Source organism: Herpailurus yagouaroundi, unplaced genomic scaffold (assembly GCF_014898765.1).
Source record: "Herpailurus yagouaroundi ecotype Mexico unplaced genomic scaffold, PumYag 159, whole genome shotgun sequence".
NCBI lineage: Eukaryota > Metazoa > Chordata > Mammalia > Carnivora > Felidae > Herpailurus > Herpailurus yagouaroundi.
The window spans coordinates 53,503,903-53,527,013 of NW_024412400.1; the positions used below are offsets into that span (position 1 = coordinate 53,503,903).

The 23,111-nt window shown below is 39.6% G+C and overlaps 1 protein-coding gene and 1 long non-coding RNA gene across 2 annotated transcripts in view; one reads left to right on the plus strand and one right to left on the minus strand.

The window, feature by feature from the left end:
* The window catches only part of SCHIP1 (schwannomin interacting protein 1), a 761,580-nt gene that overhangs the window by 77,282 nt on the left and 661,187 nt on the right, over positions 1–23,111 (plus strand). The gene's annotated exons all lie outside the window — the stretch shown is intronic.
* LOC121033915 (uncharacterized) lies at positions 4,688–11,375 on the minus strand. The gene is made up of 3 exons (XR_005792191.1): positions 10,711–11,375; positions 8,382–8,492; positions 4,688–5,828 (listed from the first exon to the last, which is right to left on the minus strand). It is a non-coding gene; the product is annotated as an uncharacterized LOC121033915 (long non-coding RNA).

Genomic DNA, 23,111 nt, shown 5'->3' on the forward strand with positions numbered 1-23,111 from the left:
CAAGCATTCTAGATTTGAAGGTTTTGTGGATGTAAAGTATAGAACAGCCAGCAAACTTTTGGCATGATTTAGGAATCATAAGGAATTCTGATACCAGCCGTAGGTGGAACAATGTTTTGGTGGGCAAATACTTTCATGCACATTATCTCACTAGTCCTCACAACAATCTTATAAGCTGACAGATAATATGAGTCTTATTCATTGATGAAATATTGAGGATCAGAGATGCTACATGACCTCTTCCTGGTCACATTGCTGGGTAAGCGATTGAGCCACAACTAATTCCCAGATCTATTGACTTCTGGTCTATTTTCAGTCTTTCTGCTAAACTCTATGGACACACACACACACACACACACACACACACACACACACAGTTCCTATTGTATAATGGGTAGATCTTAGCAGGATCTTGGTATCTTCTTCAGGCAGAAAAGATAACCTCACTACCTATAAGAGGAAATAAATCAATGACTTATCATTAAAGGATATCTTTAAAGAATTGGATATGAAGAAATGAATGACTTCATGTCAAATAATGAAAATGTTTATCCTCTTTTTTAAAATGTTTAACATTTATTTATTTTTGAGAGAGAGAGAGGCAGAGCACAAGCAGGGGAAGGATAGAGAGAGAGGGAGACACCGAATCTAGGCTCTGAGCTGTCAGTACAGAACCTGATGCAGGGCTCGAAGCCACAAACCACGAGATCATGACCTGAACTGAAGTCAGATGCTTAACTGACTGAGTCACCCAGGTGCCCCATTTATCCGCTTTTAATTTTTTCAAATTATTTCTACCTTTTCTTCCAGCATTGCTCACAAATGATTAAAAGTTTCTGTAGAAGGAGGGACGCCTGAGTGGCTCATTTGGTTAAGCGTCTGACTTTGTCTCAGGTCATGATCTCACAGTTTGTGAGTTTGAGCTCCGTGTTGGGCTCTGTGCTGACAGCTCAGAGTCTGGAGCTAGCTTCAGATTCTGTATCTCCCTTTCTCTCTCTGCCCCTCCCTTGCTCTCTCTTTCTCTCAAAAATAAACATTAAAAAAAGTGTAGAAATCTTTTTAAAAATTTTTTTAATGTTTCTCTTTTATTTTATTTTTGAGAGAGAGAGACAGAGCGTGAGCAGGGGAGGGACAGAGAGAGGGAGACACAGAATCCGAAGCAGGCTCCAGGCTGTCAGTCCAGAGCCTAACATGGAAGTCGAACTCATGAACTGTGGGATCATGACCTGAGCCAAAGTTAGATGTTTAACTGACTGAGCCACCCAGGTGCCCCTCTGTAGAAGCAAATCTTAATGATCATATTCTTTTCTTTTCTTTCCGTCTTCATTTCTTTCTCCATTCTCCCACTCCTCCTCCCCGCCACCTTTCTTTCCAGCTGACTTACTCTGAGCTGGAAGCAATGAGAAACTTCTGGTTCCTTTCATTGGTGTTATTCAGGTTAGTAGAAAATTCTGCTTCCTTCATCTGTCAAGATCTTCAGTCTTTTGCTTTCTTTGAAATCTGACCTCTGAACAAGGCTGTAACATCTGGAAAATAGTAGCTGAATTGATTTATTTCAGATTGTTGCTATGGTGATTCCCTACCAATATAGATAGAAGATGAAGACGGGAAATGAATATGTTGAAGAGAGTGATGGAGAAGCTGGTCAGACTGAGGAAAAGGCATGCAGGGCTGAGGAGGGCATTTATGATTGATCTACTCAGGGGTAGAGGCATCTTATAAGTTTGCTGGTAAGTCATCCACAGTGATCACAAATAAGTCATTTGCATTTGAGAAGAAGCAGTGAAATGTTTTTGTTACATGGGTAGCAAAAAATGTCCCAGACTTAAAATTCCCCAGAGATTTTCTTTTCCCTCTCTAGGAACAGGACAGTGAATATAAATTGTAAAAGAAATTTTTGTGACAGGGAACATTGTGAATCTTGAAATAGTTCTCAGCGCTGTGCTTTATTAAACATATTTTTTGAAATGATAGGAAAAAGACTTATCTGGAGAAAAAGTAGATATATCAATTCATTTTTATGTATTTATTCATCTGTTCATTCATTTCTCCAACTGTTTATCCATTCTTTAATTCAACAAATTTTTATTGATCCTTTATACCAGGCTCCAGATATTTTAGTAAATTCAATAAATATCAATAAACTCTACATATGTTTATGAGGCAGTAACTACACACAAGACAACCTACAGGTTGATGTGAGTTGTATAATCATCAGGGCCATTGAATAGCTGTTTCTGCCTCAAGGTTTGATGAAGGAGATATTTGGGAGAAAAATAAGGGCAAGAAGGATCTTGATAGGTGTGTGGAGGTAGGATAGAGGGAAGAAAAATGTGAGGGAAATGCATACAATTGTGATTAAAAAGAGTTGATTACATTGGCCATTTACAGTCTTAGAGCTTGATACCATATGTAGAAATGCTCTTCACTCTTCACTTACATTATTGACCTTTGGAAGGCAGGAGCTCAACTTGACATAGCTTAGAGGTATGTCAAATAGACACCTGGGTTTGGGTGTAGGTGATGTTGGGAAGGCTTTGGAAATAAACATTTGTAGCTGCTCAAAATCAGAATGTGAAAAAAAGGAGGAAGCAGTATAAATGCGGTAGAATCAAATACCAAGCAGGGTACAACCACTTTTTTCACAACAGGTGACACAGGGCCTCCTTGCCTGTTGTGACCCTTCAGGTTTTAGATTTCAGTCATATGGGGTTCCTGGGTGGCACAGTCTATTGAGCGTCCAACTTTGGCTCAGGTTATGATCTCATGGTTCATGAGTTCAAGCCCCACATCAGGTGCTGCTATCAGCACAGAGCCTGCTTCAGATCCTCTCTCCCTCTTTCTCTGCCCCTCCCCTGCTTGTGCTCTCTCAAAAAATAAAACATTAAAAAAATTTCAGTCATATGAAAAAATGAAGAGAGGTGAATTCTACTCTTTATAATACAGCCTTCCAATCCTGCTCCCACACAGGATTGGTGCCACAGTGAGGGGTCAAAGTCAAGAGTATGAACATACAAGTTTTGAACCTGGCTCTGACACGTACACTGTGTTTAACCTTGGACAAATCCTTTAACTTCCTGGGACTTTAGATTTCTCATGTCAGAACAAAACAACCTCTCAGCCAAGTAGTTCATAAGAGCATAATATTAGAATCAGAAAGGGCTATAGTGGTTTAAAATATATTTTCAGCTGTATAAATAAAAGCCTGAGATGTAAAAGAAATATGTTAATTCTTAACTTCATTAATTCATAAGCTGTGTAATTCTCCCTAAGAACTTTGTGATTCCATCACATCTTTCAGCCAAGATTAGTCAAGGGCTGTCAGGTGGGCTCAGCTTCCTAAGACTTCATTATTATTAAAAATACACTTTGAGGAATTATCATAAATAATTAAAATAAATGTCAGTTATTTAAATAAATGAACAGGGGTGTCTGGGTGGCTCAGTTGGTTGAGAGTGTGACTTCAGCTCAGGTCATGATGGTAAGGTTCGAGGGTTTGGGCCCCACGTGGGCTCTGTGCAGACAGCTGAGAGCCTGGAGCCTGCTTCGGATTTTGTGTCTCCTTATCTCTCTGCCCCTCCTCTGCTCATGTTCGCTCTCTCTCTCTCTCTCTCTCTCTCCCTCAAAAATAAATAAACATTAAAAATTTTTTTTAAAATAAATGAGCAAAGACTATATTCCTGTTTTTGCACACCAAGTTTTCAGCATCTGTGAATTAAATAACATTCCTCATTCAATGCTGGGATTTAGCCTTGAGTAAATTCTATTCATTGTTCAAGTGTGTAATTTCCCTTTAATATGTCAATGTAGAATTTATGCTAATTTTTACTGGAGTTAAGTGTTCATAGCAAAATGAGCTCTTTTTGAGCTCTTTTAATTTAATAATGGGAGAATGCACGGAAGCAGTTATTTAGTGGAAAGGGGCATTATTTATTTGTTTCTGGAATTTGGACTTTTCTTAAAATATTCATTATAGCATAAGGGCTATCATTTGCAGCAGGATGTAAAGCATGTGCTCAGCTGAAGCCCTGCACTTTACTTTGCATCTGCTACCTTTGCTTCTCCCCTTCTTCATGGTATCTTGAGACAGAATAATAGGTGATGTTTTCACATCAGGGCAGAAAATCCAAGACCTCCGAGTAACAAGTATCAATTTCATTGACTTTATCTGTTCTCCTTCTCAGAACGTTATGCTCTTGTTAGGGATTGAACTTGACCTAGGTTCTGAACATCCTGCAAACAGACTTGGTGACCTTACACAAATCTCAGTCAATCCTTCTACAACTTGTCTTTTAGAAAAGTTAGATTGGTTAGATTGGGGGTGGGTTATTAAGAAGAGGGATGTGATGTAAGAATTAATGTTATGAAATAATTACTGTGATTGAATTTTTTATCGTGTCTTGGTTTATTCCAAGATAACCAATATATGAATTCTTGTCTACACAATTTTTACAACTGGATCTCTCTCTGAAACGTACAAGAAAGGGCATGGCATAAAGTCTCTAAGGATGCTAACTATAGTGAAAGAACTATAAAATGGCAAATCCATTTATGCTATGGTTCTCAGAGTGTGGCCTCTGAGCCAGCAGCATCTGGAGCACCTGGGAACTTGTCCAAAATGCATATTTTTGGCCCCTGTCTAAACCTACTAAATCAGAATCTCTAGAGGTGGGATCCAACAGTTGTGCTTCTCTAAGTTTTCCAGGTGATACTTAACAAGCTATAGTTTGAGAACCATTAATTTATAGCATTCTACATATTCTGGTATGTTCTTTTGTTGAACTAAGCTGAATAACATCTGACTTGGCTATATTGTTACATTTACTTTGTTCTTCATTTACTGGTATTTTTTCTCATGGGTTCTATGACTCTTATAACTAATCTTAAAATGAATGTTTCCTCTTAAAATAAATGTTTCCTCCTGAAAATAATATTTCCTCTTTATCTTTGGCTGCTAGGAAGCTCAGAGCCAAATTTGAGGCCTTGTACAAGATCTCACGGCCTCCTTCCTAGTTCTCTTTTTATTTTCTAACCTTATTGTTCCTTTGCCCCAATTTCCCCACACTATTATGTTACATGTTGAGTATTTTGAAAGATGATGATTAAATAAGCAAATTTATTAGGTGACAGGAGTAATAAATGTATATATCTGATATGATCCCCTGGTGTCAGTTCTTAGTGTGTTTATTTTATGTACAAACTGAAAACTTCATTTGGGATATTCTTGAGAGAATCTGTAAGATCCAAGCTTAAATATCCAGACTCATTTTATCTGATAGCTCCTACATATTGACATCTTTCTAGTATGAAGTGATCCATTAACTTAAATACGTTGAAACCGAGAAGTCCTATTTACTTCTTAGAGGCATTAATGGTAGTGAAATTTTTCATCAAGGGTTCTCTCGCCATCAAAGTCATTTTTTTTTTTTGACATTGCAAAATCACCTCTACCTAATGGCTTTATTAACACATTGAGAGCCAAAATGTGATTGTAAAAGAGGGATTTTTCTTACAAGTGCTTTTACTTAAGATGGGTAATGTTAAAGGTTTTATAAAATTTCAGCTTTCAGGGACATTCACACATACAGCACTCACTGCTTGGGATGGCTCTGACACATTTTGGCAGCAATGCTATAATTAACAAAGTCAGAATGGAGCCTGATGTCAACCATATAATATGGATCATCAAAGCCACCCCCTTTTATTTAACGTATAGGTGTCACTCACCTCTAGCAGTTCTTAATTATGTCAGATCTGTGCAGCAAACAACAAATATTTAGGGGAAGATTCATCCTCCTGTATATTTTGTAATGAAGCTTGTGAGCCTGCTAAATAATTAAAATAAACAAATGAAGACTAATTTGCTTACTTTTAATTTTTACCCAATCTACTTTAGTTAATAATTTACAAGGTAAAAATGAATAGAAGATCAAAATGACTTCCCTTCCGGCTCCCATGTCGGCGTGATGGTGGAGAGATTCTGCCTTATTGACTGCTCATTTGTAGTAGAAATAACTCCAGAGAAAACAGTGTTCAATGTGAACCAGGCTTTAATAAAAGGAGCGGCAGACTCCGGAGGTTTTTTCTATTTCCATATAATCCCAGGATCATTTGTCTGGAGCTGTTTTTGAATTATTCATACCAACAGTAGCTCTTTCAAATATTAGATGTGAACAGTTTCTATGGTACAGTTTCACAGGCAGCGTCTTTTTTTGCTGGCATTTTAAAAATAGAACTTTTTTTTTTTCCTATTCCAGATTGCTCTTGGGTGCTTCCAGGTGGGGTTGTATTATTAGCAAAACATTAAGAGGCTGTTTGGGGGCTAATTCTAAGACTTCTCCAGGTGAAAGAGGAAGAGAACAGAGAACTATAATGAGAATGTGATATTTCTGAGAAAGTGTTATTCATTTTAACTGGGCTTTTGAAAACCCTAGCACAGTCCTGTTGTAAGCATTGTTCAGGAGAGTGGAGTTACCATTTATTCTCATTCACTGCACTCTTAAATAAATTGGATTGAAGGGATTTATTTCGCTGATCCTATTGTTCTTATGCCCCATTTGACCCCAAGCTTTGAGTCTGTGTTTTGCAGGAGAAAACAAGCCTCTTTAGGGAGGTCTCACAGGGCAGGGAGATGCTGTTTCTCCTACTTCTCCTGTCACTTCTCCCCACCCTTCACTTTATACCCCAGCCATTCCAAAGTCCCTTAATTTCTCCACTCACCATGAAAGTTCTTTTGGTATCTTTTCTTTGCACTTGCTATATTTGCCTAAAATGCCAGCATGTCTTACCCGCTGACACCTTGATCTCTCTACTATTACATATGTCCTCATCCTTTAAACTTAGGTTAGAGTGCTCATTTCTCCCCAGAACTGGTAACTGATTGCCTGGATTAGAGAATTTCCCCAGAAATAAACTCTGAGGCAGCAACTTGAGTGCAAGTAGTATTTTGGGAAGTGATTCCAAGAAGTACTGGTAGGAAAGTATGTGAGAAGGAAGTGAAGGAAGCCAATGGAAGGTATATTATAAGCAGTTTACTGTGGGCAATTGAGACTGGAGCCTGCTTCGGGACTGACTCTGGGAGCCAGTGCAGAGTTAGGCCACACAGGGAGAAGCCAGCTGAATGATATCCTCTTGTTCCCATCTGTCACTGGCTGAGGACAGAGGACTGCTCCTGGAGGTACTGAATCCTTGTCAATTCTGGCCTGTGCCTGGATGTGAAAAGAAGACTGGTGGAGAATTGCAGATGCATTCAGTAGAATGCATAGATATGTGCTAGAGCAGTGAGAACCAAGGGGATATGTGTTAGGAACCAGTACATCTATTGCATTGCCCTTGCTACACACACACACACACACACACACACACACACACACACACGTGCTGTGTTTCTGTATGTTGAGGGTAAGAAACTGCTTTTTATTCATCTCTGTGCTTTCCGTATCCTAGTATAATGCCCAGCACACCATAACTATGCAGTGAACATTTGTTGAAGCAGCAAGTGTGGAATGATCGAGTGAGTCTATTAGGCAGACCCACCCTCAGTTTTTATTTCTGATGCCTCCTTATAAGCACACTCTACCCATCATTAAGGCACCTTCCTCTCCTGCCTACCTACTCAGTTCTCAGAGATAGTCACTCCATATATCAAACAACTACCTTGGTGCTTTTATAGTTCTGCTTTTAGAGGAATATTCCATCCCCTACTCTGAGATGTGCTTACTCTATTAAGGCCTTTACTCTTTTTTATATGAGAGAATGTGGAGGAGAGAGGGGGAGAGAGAGACAGAAAGAAGGAGGGAGAGGGAGAGAGGGAATGAAAATCTTAAGGAGGCTCCACACACAGTGCGGAGCCTGACACGGGGCTGGGTCCCACGACCCTGGGATCATGACCTGAGCTGAAATCAAGACGCAGATGCCCAACTGACTGAGCTACCCAGGCACCCCCTCTGTCAGGCCTTTTCAAATGAGGTAGTGAAGTGGTGGGGGAGCTCTATGGGAAGATGCTGGGGAGTAGAATTGGTGCCAGGGTTTTAGTTCCTGTATTGCCTTCCACTTTCTTCCTCTCACACACCAAAGTTGGGTGGCAGACACCCCCAGAACCCTGCTCTTTTTAAAGGAGCAGAATCTGTCTTCCATTAGGAGGTTTGCTCAAATTCAGGGCAAAGAGAAGAGGTCCCTTTCCTGAAAACAGTAATCTTAGCCTAGTGGTCTGGGAAGCCCACACCCATCCTCTGTATGTGTCCTTCCTGAATGCCAGTCCACTTTGTGTTTTGGGTGGAGGGTCTCCTGCCATGAGTCCTGGATCCAGCGTACTTGGCCTATGCCTTTTAGTTTGGTCTGATTGGCTTGGTTCTGTCCTCAGAATTTCTGTAGCCACCCACCTGTGTTTTCTCAAAGCACTTTCCCCCACTGTGATGTCCAGCCTATCTTTGTCTCTCCATCTTCTTTGTAATCCTGAGAACTGGGGGGAGTTCTGGGGGGACTCCAGAAGCCTGGGGGGAGGAGTGCAAAGAATAAATAGGAATAATCTCTCCCCAACCCCAATTTCCATTATAGTAAGGAAGATAGAAATAGAAGCAAATAATTACATCATAGTCTGGTAAATCCAACAATAGCTTCAATGAATTAATAATTTGCTTACAAACAGCATATGGAAATTTCAATATTTCTTTATCTCCTACCTTGTAGAAAAGAATCTATTGCAAAGAGATGAGATAAGGCAGCATGTTGTAGGTTACTCATTTTTGGAGAGCTGTCAGGGCCATTTTGTGCAAAGGCGTAAAGGTAGGTAATGAGGTGGAAGAGACACCAAACTAGGAACACGCAGGTCTGGGAGTTAGTTTTGGCTTTGCCAGATTTCAGCTGTATAAATAGTGTAAGTCATTTCCTCACAATGAGCCACATCAAATGTAAAATAGGATGTCTGTTCTTTTTCTCATAGTACTGTAATGTAGGTCAGTACAATAATGGTTTGATAGAGTTATGAAAATTATGCATAATTGGATATAAACTTTAAGGAAAAGAAAATAAAAATCTTACCACGCATCCTAAAAGTCTATCCCTTAATGGCAGAGTATAGAAATTTTCTGTAGAATATCTCTTAATTAACTTTTCTTTAATCAACTCCCCAAATAACTGAAACTCTCTACTTCCTCTATAAAATAACCTAACAGATGCCAACAGCACAGTGAAGATTTCAGGGTTATAATGCCTATGAATGTCTGCTACAACCATTTGAGTTGTGTGCTCGCAAGAGTCCTGGTTACCATGTCTATTCATTCCAGTTCATTCTTTTATTCAGTAGATACTTGTTGATCATCTACTCCAGACTGGGTATCGTTTCATGTACTAGAGATGTGGCAATGACCAGTGTCCACTGTATTCTAGTTGTATTTAATGTTATAATTATGTAATTTAGTTAAAATATTTCATCAACTAATGAAAAATAAGTGTGAAAGAATTGCTGATTTTTATGAATATTCGGTTAAAAAGTTATAATGGGCATCTGTCCTACTATCCAAGATCTTTTAAATTCCTTCTTAAACTAAAAAAAAGTTTTTAATGTTTATTTATTTTTGAAAGAGAGAGAGAAAGACAGTGTGAGTGGGTGTGAGGAGCAGAGAGAGGGAGGCAGAGAACTTGAAGCAGACTACAGGCTCTGAGCTGTCAGCCCAGAGCCCAATGTGGGGCTTGAACTCGCAAACCATGAAATCATGATCTGAGCCAAAGTCAGACACTTAGTCAACTGAACCACCCAGGCGCCCCTAAATTCCTTCTGATATTTCCATTTCTCTTGTGACTTTGGATGTGTCAGTCAGGTGCCCCTGTAACTAATGGACATGAGATTGGGTGTGGGGCATCTATTTTGTGTTGAGGTTCCAGAGTTAGCTGTGGTGGCAGTTTCCTCAGCTCAGTTCTGTAGTGTAATTCCTGAAAATTTGGTTTATATTTACTTGTATATCTTCTCCTTCTCCAAATTCTGCGTCTCCAAATATCTCTTAATAAATTCCTTTTCTTTTTTTTTTTTTTTTTAATTTTTTTTTCAACGTTTTTTATTTATTTTTGGGACAGAGAGAGACAGAGCATGAACGGGGGAGGGGCAGAGAGAGAGGGAGACACAGAATCGGAAACAGGCTCCAGGCTCTGAGCCATCAGCCCAGAGCCCGACGCGGGGCACGAACCCACGGACCGCGAGATCGTGACCTGGCTGAAGTCGGACGCTTAACCGACTGCGCCACCCAGGCGCCCCAATAAATTCCTTTTCTTAATGAATCGGTCATAATGAATCCTGTTGTTTGCAACTAAGAACTTTAATCATTACAAATCCTTTGGAAAGATTTTTAAAAACTAAGCTTCAAAACATACACACACACACAAACACACTGTCAAATTGGTTGTAGGCAAAACAATGTGCAACATTAAGGGGATGATAAAAATCATTAGAAATATTTCACTCTCAGATTGCTTCACAGTTTTTTTCTTACTAGTTTTGGTCCCACTTTAAGGAAATCTAAATTGGAAATCAGTGCTCTGGCATTGTGGGTGTGGGACTCTAGTCAGTGCATCCATGCTCAAAGAAAGGCCTTTACTCACCATCAAGGGGTAGAATATTGATGTACATTGATAAGTTTTTATTTAAAATAAAATATTTAAATTATTAATGAATCACTTTTGATAATTTTCAACTTTTGATCACTTTGATCCACCAACCTTTTGTCAGGTGCAGAGACTTCTATACACTTTGAGGCATGTGAGCTTGGACATCATGTCCGAGGAGGAGCCTCCTCCTTATGCCCCACTGTTGGCTTCTTTGGGCCTCTGCCTCTCAGGCAGTTCTAAGGGCTTGGCCTATGTCTTTCAGCAAGGCTTCCTTAAACTCCAAGATGCCCTTTCAGGACTGACACCTCTGGTAGCTCCTTTGGTTGAAAATCTCTCTGAAGCTATAATGAGGTCAGGTTGTCTCTGGACAGGGTGTCATTTAGCATTGTGGTGTCATAGGTGTAGCCAGTGGCCATGTTAAGCACTCACTGTCTCTAATTCATAACTAGATTTCTTATTTCCTCACATCTTTTCCTTCTATTGTTCTTTCCTCTCTCTGTCTTCTCTCCTTTTCCTTTATCTCCCTCTATTTCATTTGACTTTCTCCTTCACATTTGTCTCCCTCACTCTCATTTCAGCCTTTCCCTCCTTGTTTCCACACTTCCCCCCTTTCCAAGCCAGTGCACCTGAGATCCTGGTAGGAAATGAAGCAGAAATTCCCTTCATTGAACACGAGGGTACAGTTTCTGTGGTAATCTTTGCTGAATGATGCTTCTGTCTGCTGTTCAATGAAGGACAGCAACTAATCCATCATTTCTTCTTGCCAAACATTTAGATAATATAAGTCCCACCTTACACCTCCATGAACTTTACAGAAGACCACATGTACTCCTTCTAAAATATTAACACTGTCTTTGTGTAGTCTTTGATGGTATCACAGAAGAAAAGATTTGAATTTTTAAACTAGATGGTTTTTATCTAAACTTTTGACATGAGAAAATAAATTCTGTGGATGAATTTCCAGTCACTCAGGCAAATTTTAATGTGCTAATTTTAATTTGCCATTTTAAAGGATTACTGTAGAAACTGAATATCTTAAGGCTTTAAAATACACAAATCACTTGAAATTCTATAAAACAGCTAATATTTTAGGTAAAATAAAATAATAATTAATTTATAGTTTTTTAAAGTAACATTATTACACATTTAGCCAAACTAACAACAGTACAGACACCAGACTGGTACTCAGTGAACATCTACTAAATGATTGTAGATCATCTCTGAGGTAGTGAAATTTGCCTTTTCTGGCTAGTGTTAAAATTACCCAACCTATTTTGAAAATTGAGCTGTAGCCATACATATACCTGAAAGGAATGCCAGAGACACTGAACACATGCCATCTCATTTCTAAATATATACATATATTTAGCACTCTTTATGCATTTTAACAGCCTCCTGATTTTATCTAATTCCCTACATGTTTTCATCAAATATTTCTTAAGCCCTGCTATGTGCTAGATCTTAGAAATGAGAGAGATCTAAGACAAAACTGGATTGTGCCTTGGAGGAGCTTCTAATATTATTGGGAATATTGAATGTGTTTGCAAGAAATGAATAAAATGGCCAGTTCAAGTGAATGTCACAGAGGTGTGAAGAAGTAAGAGATAGCCATGAAGATTTCTTGAAAGAAGTGGGCATTGACAGAGGCCCTGGGCTGGGGTTAGAAGGTATTGAAATTCCAGTGCTAAAATAAAAGTGCAAAAACCAGTGCCATGCTCAACAAAAAGACGTGCAAGGATTTTGAGCCCATCCAGGAGTTGGTAACTTATAAAGACTCACCTCCCAACCTGGCTACCAAATGGAAGCCAGAAAGTGGCTATTTCCCATTTTCTTTTGTCTAAATAACAAAAACATTTTTTAAACTAATAGATACTTTCTACCAATGGACTCAGTGTTCAAACTAGCAGATAATCCAAAAGTCAGTTAAAATTTGGCTTTGTACTGTGCTGCCAGATCTTTGCAGTGGCAGATTTACCTTCCTAATTTGTTTTGCTTAGTCTAATGTTGAACTTAATTTGTATTCCCTGAACACACAAAGGCTGGACAGTTCCAGAGAGGAGGATGAGATTGAGGAGAAGAAGTGAAGGGAAAAGGGTTGTTGTTCAGGGAAGCTGGCTCAGAATTTGGAATTTGTCACACATCGTTTGCACAGTGGACCATCCTCTCACAGGTAATTACAATCAACTGACCAGAATTGTTTTACAAGTTGTGGTAGTCTGTTCAAAATCACTTGTTTATAAGTGGCTTTCTTCAAAATTTATGAATCTAAGTTTCATGTCTCTTGCCTCTGTCCTGTGTATGCTTATTTCTGATGATTATCTTTATTTTCTTCAGTAAAAACACACATTTTATAATGTCTCTGGTCACAGGAAGCCTTAGGCAATATTATTGTGTAAGCAAATATTTATCTTTATACAATGTGAGTAATGAACTCATTCTAAACTATTAGTAGGTATGAGGCAAAACCATGCAGGCATTCTCTGAAAGATTTTTTAAAAATAGGTGTTATAGCCATATAGTCTTAGTTTAAATATATATATATATATATATATATATATATATATATGAATTTATATAGATATAAGTGTGTATAAAGGTAAAAGATAACAATGTTCTCTCCTGTCCTTGTCTACCATCTGCATGATCCCTGTGACGCCTCATACAAATAACCACTGTCACTAGGTTTTTGTGTATTCTTCTGATTCTAAACAATTACAAGAAGTCTTGTATATTCAGAGTAGTGAAGCTTCCCTAGTGATGTCATTAGCCTTCCTTCCTTGGTGATTGTCTACAAGGGAAGTTTCAGGAACTCTTAGAACCCAAACCTGACCTGAGTTTTATACTCATAATGAGTAAAACAAAAAACAAACAAATAAAACAAAACAAAAAAACAGTTGTATTTGTTTACATGAGTTCTTACTTTAGGATCCACAGATCATAGAATTCAGGGATCTTTGAACTTAGATGGGAAATACAGAATTTTATTTTTACTAACTTCTGTCTGAAATTAAACATTCTCTTTAATTGTGAATGTAAGCAAAACCATAGTAGAATTGGCAGTACCTGTGTCGTTGTCACTTAAAAAAACATAAATATATCCATGTCACATTATAGCCATTGCAAATATTCCAAAACATCATTTATACTCATCGTTATATTGAAATGATGAAGTTAATTATATCTACTGTTAGTGTTCTAAAATTTGTATCCAGGATTTATTTTAATCCAGTATGGTAAGACACACAGACGTCGAAATGGCTGTCCTAAAGGAATAAGTTTATGGTCACCAATCTCTAGTAATAGAAGGCATGCCACACCATGCAGGGCCACATGTGGAACATCTGGATTGGTTAGGAGGCAGAAGGAGAGAGGGGAGAGCATGGCCCGAAGCCTTTATTGGGGTTTTTAAGGGAAAGGATGGGCAAGGCAGGGATAGGTATACTGAGTAAATTTAGGATTGGATAGTTTGAATAATTTTAGCAGGCTCTGGGCAATAGAAGCAGTCCCTAGTTGTCTTGTACGTGGCCTGGGGTTATTTTGGGTAGGGAGAATATTGGCTTGGAGTGTGATGGCTCCTTGATAAAGGAGATGGTTGAGGGTGTTGGCTCTGGATTGGTTGGCTTGCATATCAAAGTTGTGCTTTTAGGGGAGTCCTTTGCTATCTCTAGTAATTACCTAGCCCTGGAAGGGGCTCTCCAGGATTAAGTTCCCAAATGCCAGAGCATCAAAAATACAGAAAATAATTACACTCAATACAGGTAGATATTTATTATTTAATGTGGTAATAATGAAGCACAGGTACTACATAATTACAGTTGTGCTTTTAAAAATATTTTAGTGATTATATATCAGTCTAATTAGCTTCTAAGTACCCTCTGTACTTTATATTCTGTATCTATGAACACTGTTCTCAGGAGATCATGGTCTTCACCAGACTGTTAAATTTTCCACAGCTCAAAGATGTTAGGCTCCAAAGAGACATTGGGTTCTTAAATTACTGATTCTCCTGCATGTTCTATTTTTCTTTCTTGTGGATTTAAGTTTGTCCAAACTTAGTACTGGAACAAGTTATTGAAAAAGATGCTGCCTTGGCCCTACCACCAAGACCCATACCTTCACCTGCTCATAACCCTCCCCTACCTGACCTTGTGCTAAATGGAAGAGAAATTCATTATGGTTGTGATTTATTGAACACTCGACACATGCCCAACACAATTCTATACATTTTTATGTATTATCTCATCTGCTTCTCATGGCCATTCTATGAAGTAGATATGGTTATTGCCATCATTTTACAGGTGAAGAAACTTAGGCATGGTGTACATATAACCTGCTCAAGGTCACACATCAGTGACAGAGCCATATTGAAGTTGGAGAGTGAGTGTGGCTGCAGTTCCCACATCTTGTACACTGAATACATTATGCTTCAGATACAAGCAAGATTGTGATCCATGCTCTAAATATGTGTACCAGAAATATGTTTTCTCTTGCCACGACATCATACTGATTAACTATTGGAACTTACAAAACCTTGGAAGCCAATCTGAGTGCAAGTATGGAAGTAGTTAATTGTTGGGTCCAGGAGGCTTTAAGTCTATGATAAATATCCAAGGTGATTTAGAAAAAGAAAATATGGAAATGAATTTAAGGTGTGATTAAACTATGCTTCTCAGTGAATCAATTGGCAAGCTAGATTCACCCTTTGAACCTCTTTGAAATTTACTCCATATAACTTACAAGGGCCATAAAAGTTTATAGTAACTGAGTCATATCAAAAGCTTGTCCCTGATTGCTCTATCAGAGTCATGATCACTTCTGGCTTTTTTGCTACAAAAAGAAAGAAACCCCAGTCTCTAGTCAGACTTTTTGCTTCCTTACTGACCTGCCTTTTACAGTATTTGATTTGTATAAATCAGATATTTGTAAAGTACGCAGTGTCCATTTATTCTTTGCTACTGAGGTTCAGGTACATTGTATTATTGTTTTGAAAGTATAAGGGGGGGATTAGGATTCAAAGATGGCGGCGTAGGAGGACACTGGGCTCACCGCGCGTCCTGCTGATCACTTAGATTCCACGTACACCTGCCTAAATAACCCAGAAAACCACCAGAGGATTAGCAGAACGGAGTCGCCGGAGCCAAGCGCAGACGAGAGGCCCATGGAAGAGGGTAGGAAGGGCGGCGAGGCGGTGCGCGCTCCACAGACTGGCGGGAGGGAGCCGGGGCGGAGGGGCGGCTCGCCGGCCAAGCAGAGCCCCCGAGTCTGGCTTGCAAAAAGCGGAGGGGCCTGACGGACTGTGTTCCGACAGCAAGCGCGACTTAGCGGCTGGGAGGTCATAAGTTAACAGCTCTGCTCAGAAAGCGGGAAGGCTGGAGGACAAAGGGAAGGAGAGCTGCTGAGCCCCCGGACGACAGAGCTCAGTTTGGTGGGGAACAAAGGCGCTCGCCAGCGCCATCTTCCCCGCCCATCCCCCAGCCAAAAGCCCAAAGAGAACCAGTTCCTGCCAGGGAACTTGCTCCCTCCGCGCAAACACCCAACTCTGCGCTTCTGCGGAGCCAAACCTCTGGCAGCGGATCTGACTCCCTCCTGCTGCCACAGGGCCCCTCCTGAAGTGGATCACCTAAGGAGAAGCAAGCTAAGCCTGCCCCTCCTGCCCCTGTGCACCTTGCCTACCCACCCCAGCTAAGACGCCAGATCCCCAGCATCACAAGCCTGGCAGTGTGCAAGTAGCCCAGATGGGCCACCCCACCCCACAGTGAATCCCGCCCCTAGGAGAGGGGAAGAGAAGGCACGCACCAGTCTGACGGTGGCCCCAGCGGTGGGCTGGGGGCAGACATCAGGTCTGACTGCGGCTCCGCCCACCAACTCCAGTTATACACCACAGCACAGGGGAAGTGCCCTGCAGGTCCTCACCAAGCCAGGGACTATCCAAAATGACCAAGCGGAAGAATTCCCCTCAGAAGAATCTCCAGGAAATAACAACAGCTAATGAGCTGATCAAAAAGGATTTAAATAATATAACAGAAAGTGAATTTAGAATAATAGTCATAAAATTAATCGCTGGGCTTGAAAACAGTATAGCTGACAGCAGAGAATCTCTTGCTACAGAGATCAAGGGACTAAGGAACAGTCATGAGGAGCTGAAAAACGCTTTAAACGAAATGCATAACAAAATGGAAACCACCACGGCTCAGATTGAAGAGGCAGAGGAGAGAATAGGTGAACTAGAAGATAAAGTTATGGAAAAAGAGGAAGCTGAGAAAAAGAGAGATAAAAAAATCCAGGAGTATGAGGGGAAAATTAGAGAACTAAGTGATACACTAAAAAGAAATAATATACGCATCATTGGTATCCCAGAGGAGGAAGAGAGAGGGAAAGGTGCTGAAGGGGTACTTGAAGAAATAATAGCTGAGAACTTCCCTGAAGTGGGGAAGGAAAAAGGCATTGAAATCCAAGAGGCACAGAGAACTCCCTTCAGACGTAACCTAAATCGATCTTCTGCACGACATATCATAGTGAAACTGGCAAAATACAAGGATAAAGAGAAAATTCTGAAAGCAGCAAGGGGTAAACGTGCCCTCACATATGAAGGGAGACCTATAAGACTCGTGACTGATCTCTCTTTTGAAACTTGGCAGGCCAGAAAGAGTTGGCACGAGATTTTCAGTTTGCTAGACAGAAAAAATATGCAGCCGAGAATCCTTTATCCAGCAAGTCTGTCATTTAGAATAGAAGGAGAGATAAAGGTCTTCCCAAACAAACAAAAACTGAAGGAATTTGTCACCACTAAACCAGCCCTCCAAGAGATCCTAAGGGGGACCCTGTGAGACAAAGTACCAGAGACATCACTACAAGCATAAAACATACAGACATCACAATGACTCTAAACCCATATCTTTCTATAATCACACTGAATGTAAATGGATTAAATGGGCCAACCAAAAGACATAGGGTATCAGAATGGATAAAAAAACAAGACCCATCTATTTGCTGTCTACAAGAGACTCATTTTAGACCTGAGGACACCTTTAGATTGAGAGTGAGGGGATGGAAAACTATTTATCATGCTACTGGAAGCCAAAAGAAAGCTGGAGTAGCCATACTTATATCAGACAAACTAGACTTTAAATTAAAGGCTGTAACTAGAGATGAAGAAGAACATTATATAATAGTGACAGGGTCTATCCATCAGGAAGAGCTAACAATTATAAATGTCTATGCGCCGAATACCGGAGCGCCCAAATATATAAAACAATTACTCATAAACATAAGCAACCTTATTGAGAAGAATGTGGTAATTGCAGGGGACTTTAACACCCCACTTACAGAAATGGATAGATCATCTAGACACACGGTCAATAAAGAAACAAGGGCCCTGAATGAGACATTGGATCAGATGGACTTGACAGATCTATTTAGAACTCTGCATCCCAAAGCAACAGAATATACTTTCTTCTCGAGTGCACATGGAACATTCTCCAAGATAGATCATATACTGGGTCACAAAACAGCCCTTCATAAGTTTACAAGAATTGAAATCATACCATGCATACTTTCAGACCACAATGCTATGAAGCTTGAAATCAACCACAGAAAAAAGTCTGGAAAACCTCCAAAAGCATGGAGGTTAAAGAACACCCTACTAACGAATGAGTGGGTCAACCAGGCAATTCGAGAAGAAATTAAAAAATATATGGAAACAAACAAAAATGAAAATACAACAATCCAAACGCTTTGGGACGCAGCGAAGGCAGTCCTGGAGGAAAATACATTGCAATCCAGGCCTATCTCAAGAAACAAGAAAAATCCCAAATACAAAATCTAACAGCACACCTAAAGGAACTAGAAGCAGAACAGCAAAGGCAGCCTAAACCCAGCAGAAGAAGAGAAATAATAAAGATCAGAGCAGAAATAAACAATATAGAATCTAAAAAAACTGTAGAGCAGATCAACGAAACCAAGAGTTGGTTTTTTGAAAAAATAAACAAAATTGACAAACCTCTAGCCAGACTTCTCAAAAAGAAAAGGGAGATGACCCAAATAGATAAAATCATGAATGAAAATGGAATTATTACAACCAATCCCTCAGAGATACAAACAATTATCAGGGAATACTATGAAAAATTATATGGCAACAAATTGGACAACCTGGAAGAAATGGACAAATTCCTGAACACCCACACTCTTCCAAAACTCAATCAGGAGGAAATAGAAAGCTTGAACAGACCCATCACCAGCGAAGAAATTGAATCGGTTATCAAAAATCTCCCAACAAATAAGAGTCCAGGACCAGATGGCTTCCCAGGGGAGTTCTACCAGACGTTTAAAGCAGAGATAATACCTATCCTTCTCAAGCTATTCCAAGAAATAGAAAGGGAAGGAAAACTTCCAGACTCATTCTATGAAGCCAGTATTACTTTGATTCCTAAACCAGACAGAGACCCAGTAAAAAAAGAGAACTACAGGCCAATATCCCTGATGAATATGGATGCAAAAATTCTCAATAAGATACTAGCAAATCGAATTCAACGGCATATAAAAAGAATTATTCACCATGATCAAGTGGGATTCATTCCTGGGATGCAGCGCTGGTTCAACATTCGCAAATCAATCAACGTGATACATCACATTAACAAAAAAAAAAGAGAAGAACCATATGATCCTGTCAATCGATGCAGAAAAGGCCTTTGACAAAATCCAGCACCCTTTCTTAATAAAAACCCTTGAGAAAGTAGGGATAGAAGGAACATACTTAAAGATCATCAAAGCCATTTATGAAAAGCCCACAGCTAACATCATCCTCAACGGGGAAAAACTGAGAGCTTTTTCCCTGAGATCAGGAACACGACAGGGATGCCCACTCTCACCGCTGTTGTTTAACATAGTGCTGGAAGTTCTAGCATCAGCAATCAGACAACAAAAGGAAATCAAAGGCGTCAAAATTGGCAAAGATGAAGTCAAGCTTTCGCTTTTTGCAGATGACATGATATTATACATGGAAAATCCGATAGACTCCACCAAAAGTCTGCTAGAACTGATACATGAATTCAGCAAAGTTGCAGGATACAAAATCAATGTACAGAAATCAGTTGCATTCTTATACACTAACAATGAAGCAACAGAAAGACAAATAAGGAAACTGATCCCATTCACAATTGCACCAAGAAGCATAAAATACCTAGGAATAAATCTAACCAAAGATGTAAAGGATCTGTATGCTGAAAACTATAGAAAGCTTATGAAGGTAATTGAAGAAGATTTAAAGAAATGGAAAGACATTCCCTGCTCATGGATTGGAAGAATAAATATTGTCAAAATGTCAATACTACCCAAAGCTATCTACACATTCAATGCAATCCCAATCAAAATTGCCCCAGCATTCTTCTCGAAACTAGAACAAGCAATCCTCAAATTCATATGGAACCACAAAAGGCCCCGAATAGCCAAAGTCATTTTGAAGAAGAAGACCAAAGCAGGAGGCATCACAATCCCAGACTTTAGCCTCTACTACAAAGCTGTCATCATCAAGACAGCATGGTATTGGCACAAAAACAGACACATAGACCAATGGAATAGAATAGAAACCCCAGAACTAGACCCACAAACGTATGGCCAACTCATCTTTGACAAAGCAGGAAAGAACATCCAATGGAAAAAAGACAGTCTCTTTAACAAATGGTGCTGGGAGAACTGGACAGCAACATGCAGAAGGTTGAAACTAGACCACTTTCTCACACCATTCACAAAAATAAACTCAAAATGGATAAAGGACCTGAATGTGAGACAGGAAACCATCAAAACCCTAGAGGAGAAAGCAGGAAAAGACCTCTCTGACCTCAGCCGTAGCAATCTCTTACTCGACACATCCCCAAAGGCAAGGGAATTAAAAGCAAAAGTGAATTACTGGGACCTTATGAAGATAAAAAGCTTCTGCACAGCAAAGGAAACAACCAACAAAACGAAAAGGCAACCAACGGAATGGGAAAAGATATTTTCAAATGGCATATTGGACAAAGGGCTAGTATCCAAAATCTATAAAGAGCTCACCAAACTCCACACCCGAAAAGCAAATAACCCAGTGAAGAAATGGGCAGAAAACATGAATAGACACTTCTCTAAAGAAGACCTCCGGATGGCCAAGAGGCACATGAAAAGATGTTCAGCGTCGCTCCTTATCAGGGAAATACAAATCAAAACCACACTCAGGTATCACCTCACGCCAGTCAGAGTGGCCAAAATAAACAAATCAGGAGACTCTAGATGCTGGAGAGGATGGGAGAAACGGGAACCCTCTTGCACTGTTGGTGGGAATGCAAATTGGTGCAGCCGCTCTGGAAAGCAGTGTGGAGGTTCCTCAGAAAATTAAAAATAGACCTACCCTATGACCCAGCAATAGCACTGCTAGGAATTTATCCAAGGGACACAGGAGTACTGATGCATAAGGGCACTTGTACCCCAATGTTCATAGCAGCACTCTCAACAATAGCCAAATTATGGAAAGAGCCTAAATGTCCATCAACTGATGAATGGATAAAGAAATTGTGGTTTATATACACTATGGAATACTACGTGGCAATGAGAAAAAATGAAATATGGCCTTTTGTAGCAACGTGGATGGAACTGGAGAGTGTGATGCTAAGTGAAATAAGCTATACAGAGAAAGACAGATACCATATGGTTTCACTCTTATGTGGATCCTGAGAAACTTAACAGGAACCCATGGGGGAGGGGAAGGAAAAAAAAAAAAAGAGGTTAGAGTGGGAGAGAGCCAAAGCATAAGAGACTGTTGAGAACTGAGAGCAAACTGAGGGTTGATGGGGGGTGGGAGGGAGGAGAGGGTGGGTGATGGGTATTGAGGAGGGCACCTTTTGGGATGAGCACTGGGTGTTGTATGGAAACTAATTTGACAATAAATTTCATATATAAATAAAAATAAACAACAAAAAAAAAAGAAAGTATAAGGGGAAAGTATGTTCATACTCTTTCAATCGAGCTTTGCTTTATTGTATCAGCCTAGTATAATTAGGCTGGGATTCAGCTACATGAGTCAGAAAACTCAAAATAATAGTGTGTTAAATACAATGGAGGCTTATTTTTCTCTAGTCATTCCAAAGAGGTTTTGGAGTGTACACTGGTTATGTATTTCTCAGATTTTGGTTCCAATATCCTTACATTTGGCCTTTGAATTTAGGGTCTACAGTGGCTGCTAAAGCTCCAGCAATGACATCTTTCTTCCAGGGAGGTGGATGGAGACAAAGAAAGCAACAAGTGTCTGCAAGCAGTGTTTTAAATGAAATCTATTGCCACATAATACTGGTGCTTACATCTTTTTGGGAAAAATTTAGCTCAAGTTCACTTCTAATCAAGGGAGACTGAGAAATGTACCAAGCTGAAAATTAAGGGTTCTACAGCTATAGAAGAAGGGGAAATGGATATAGGCATGCAATTAGCAGTCTTTGCCATATATACTATTTGGATGTCTTCATTATGATTGAAGCATCTAGGGCAGCATACCCCAAGCTCAATTGCCTTGTGAGGAAAATAAATCTTCTGGACATACATGTGCAAGCCCAAATATATAGTGTGATTATAGCGCATATCACAGTGTTAAGGTGTTAGCCCTCCAGATGGCACATCATGTTGACAAGGTCTTCTGAATATAAACTCTCAACTCAGGGACTGCCTCCAAGGGTGGTAACTGTGGGTACTGTGTGTCAATGGGAGGTTTGGGGATGGCAGAACTTTCTGGATTATCCCTCAGATTTTATCACACAGGCAATTACATATTCTGTCTGAACACATTTTCAGTTACAACAGAAACTATACTGAAACAGCCTCATTTTGGGAAGGGTGGGCTATTGTTAAATTTTGTTAAAGTACATTTTGTAAAATATAACATCTATTTGCTTTGTTATATTTTGCATACGTGTCTTTGGAAGTCTTTGGAGTTTTCCAAGTGTCTCATGCATTCATTTGAGTCATTGGCTCATTTTCCCACTTTTCTGATTTGCAAAGAAATAATTTTATTGATGCTTTACTCCAGCAGGTGGAAATCAAAACAGCATCATGCAATGCAGGAAGGAGTTGCTAAGCAACCATTTTCAGTGTTAAAAAAAATCCAAACAAACCTTCCTTTTAAATGTCTGCAGCATGTAAAAAATTAGACAACTTTCCATCCAACTTTAAATGAACTCACACAACTTATAAAAATTACATCATCCTTTTCTGTTTCCTACGCTTGCAACTTTCATCAACAATGCCACAATCTTCAAAGGTGCACTTTTAGACCTGGGTCAAACTACCCATGGAACACAGAAAATACAGTTAGAATTCCTTAGCTATGGCTTTGCCAGTCTGACATCCATCGGCACAAGGATTCTTGTAATCCATTTTCTATGTTCTTTGAGTTAAAATTATGTTAGCACAAGTCTTTGGTGCTTCTGAAAAGCGGATTCTTTGCTGGCACTGGATTGTAGTTAAACTTTAATGTTAGCTCCCTCACTTCCCAAAAT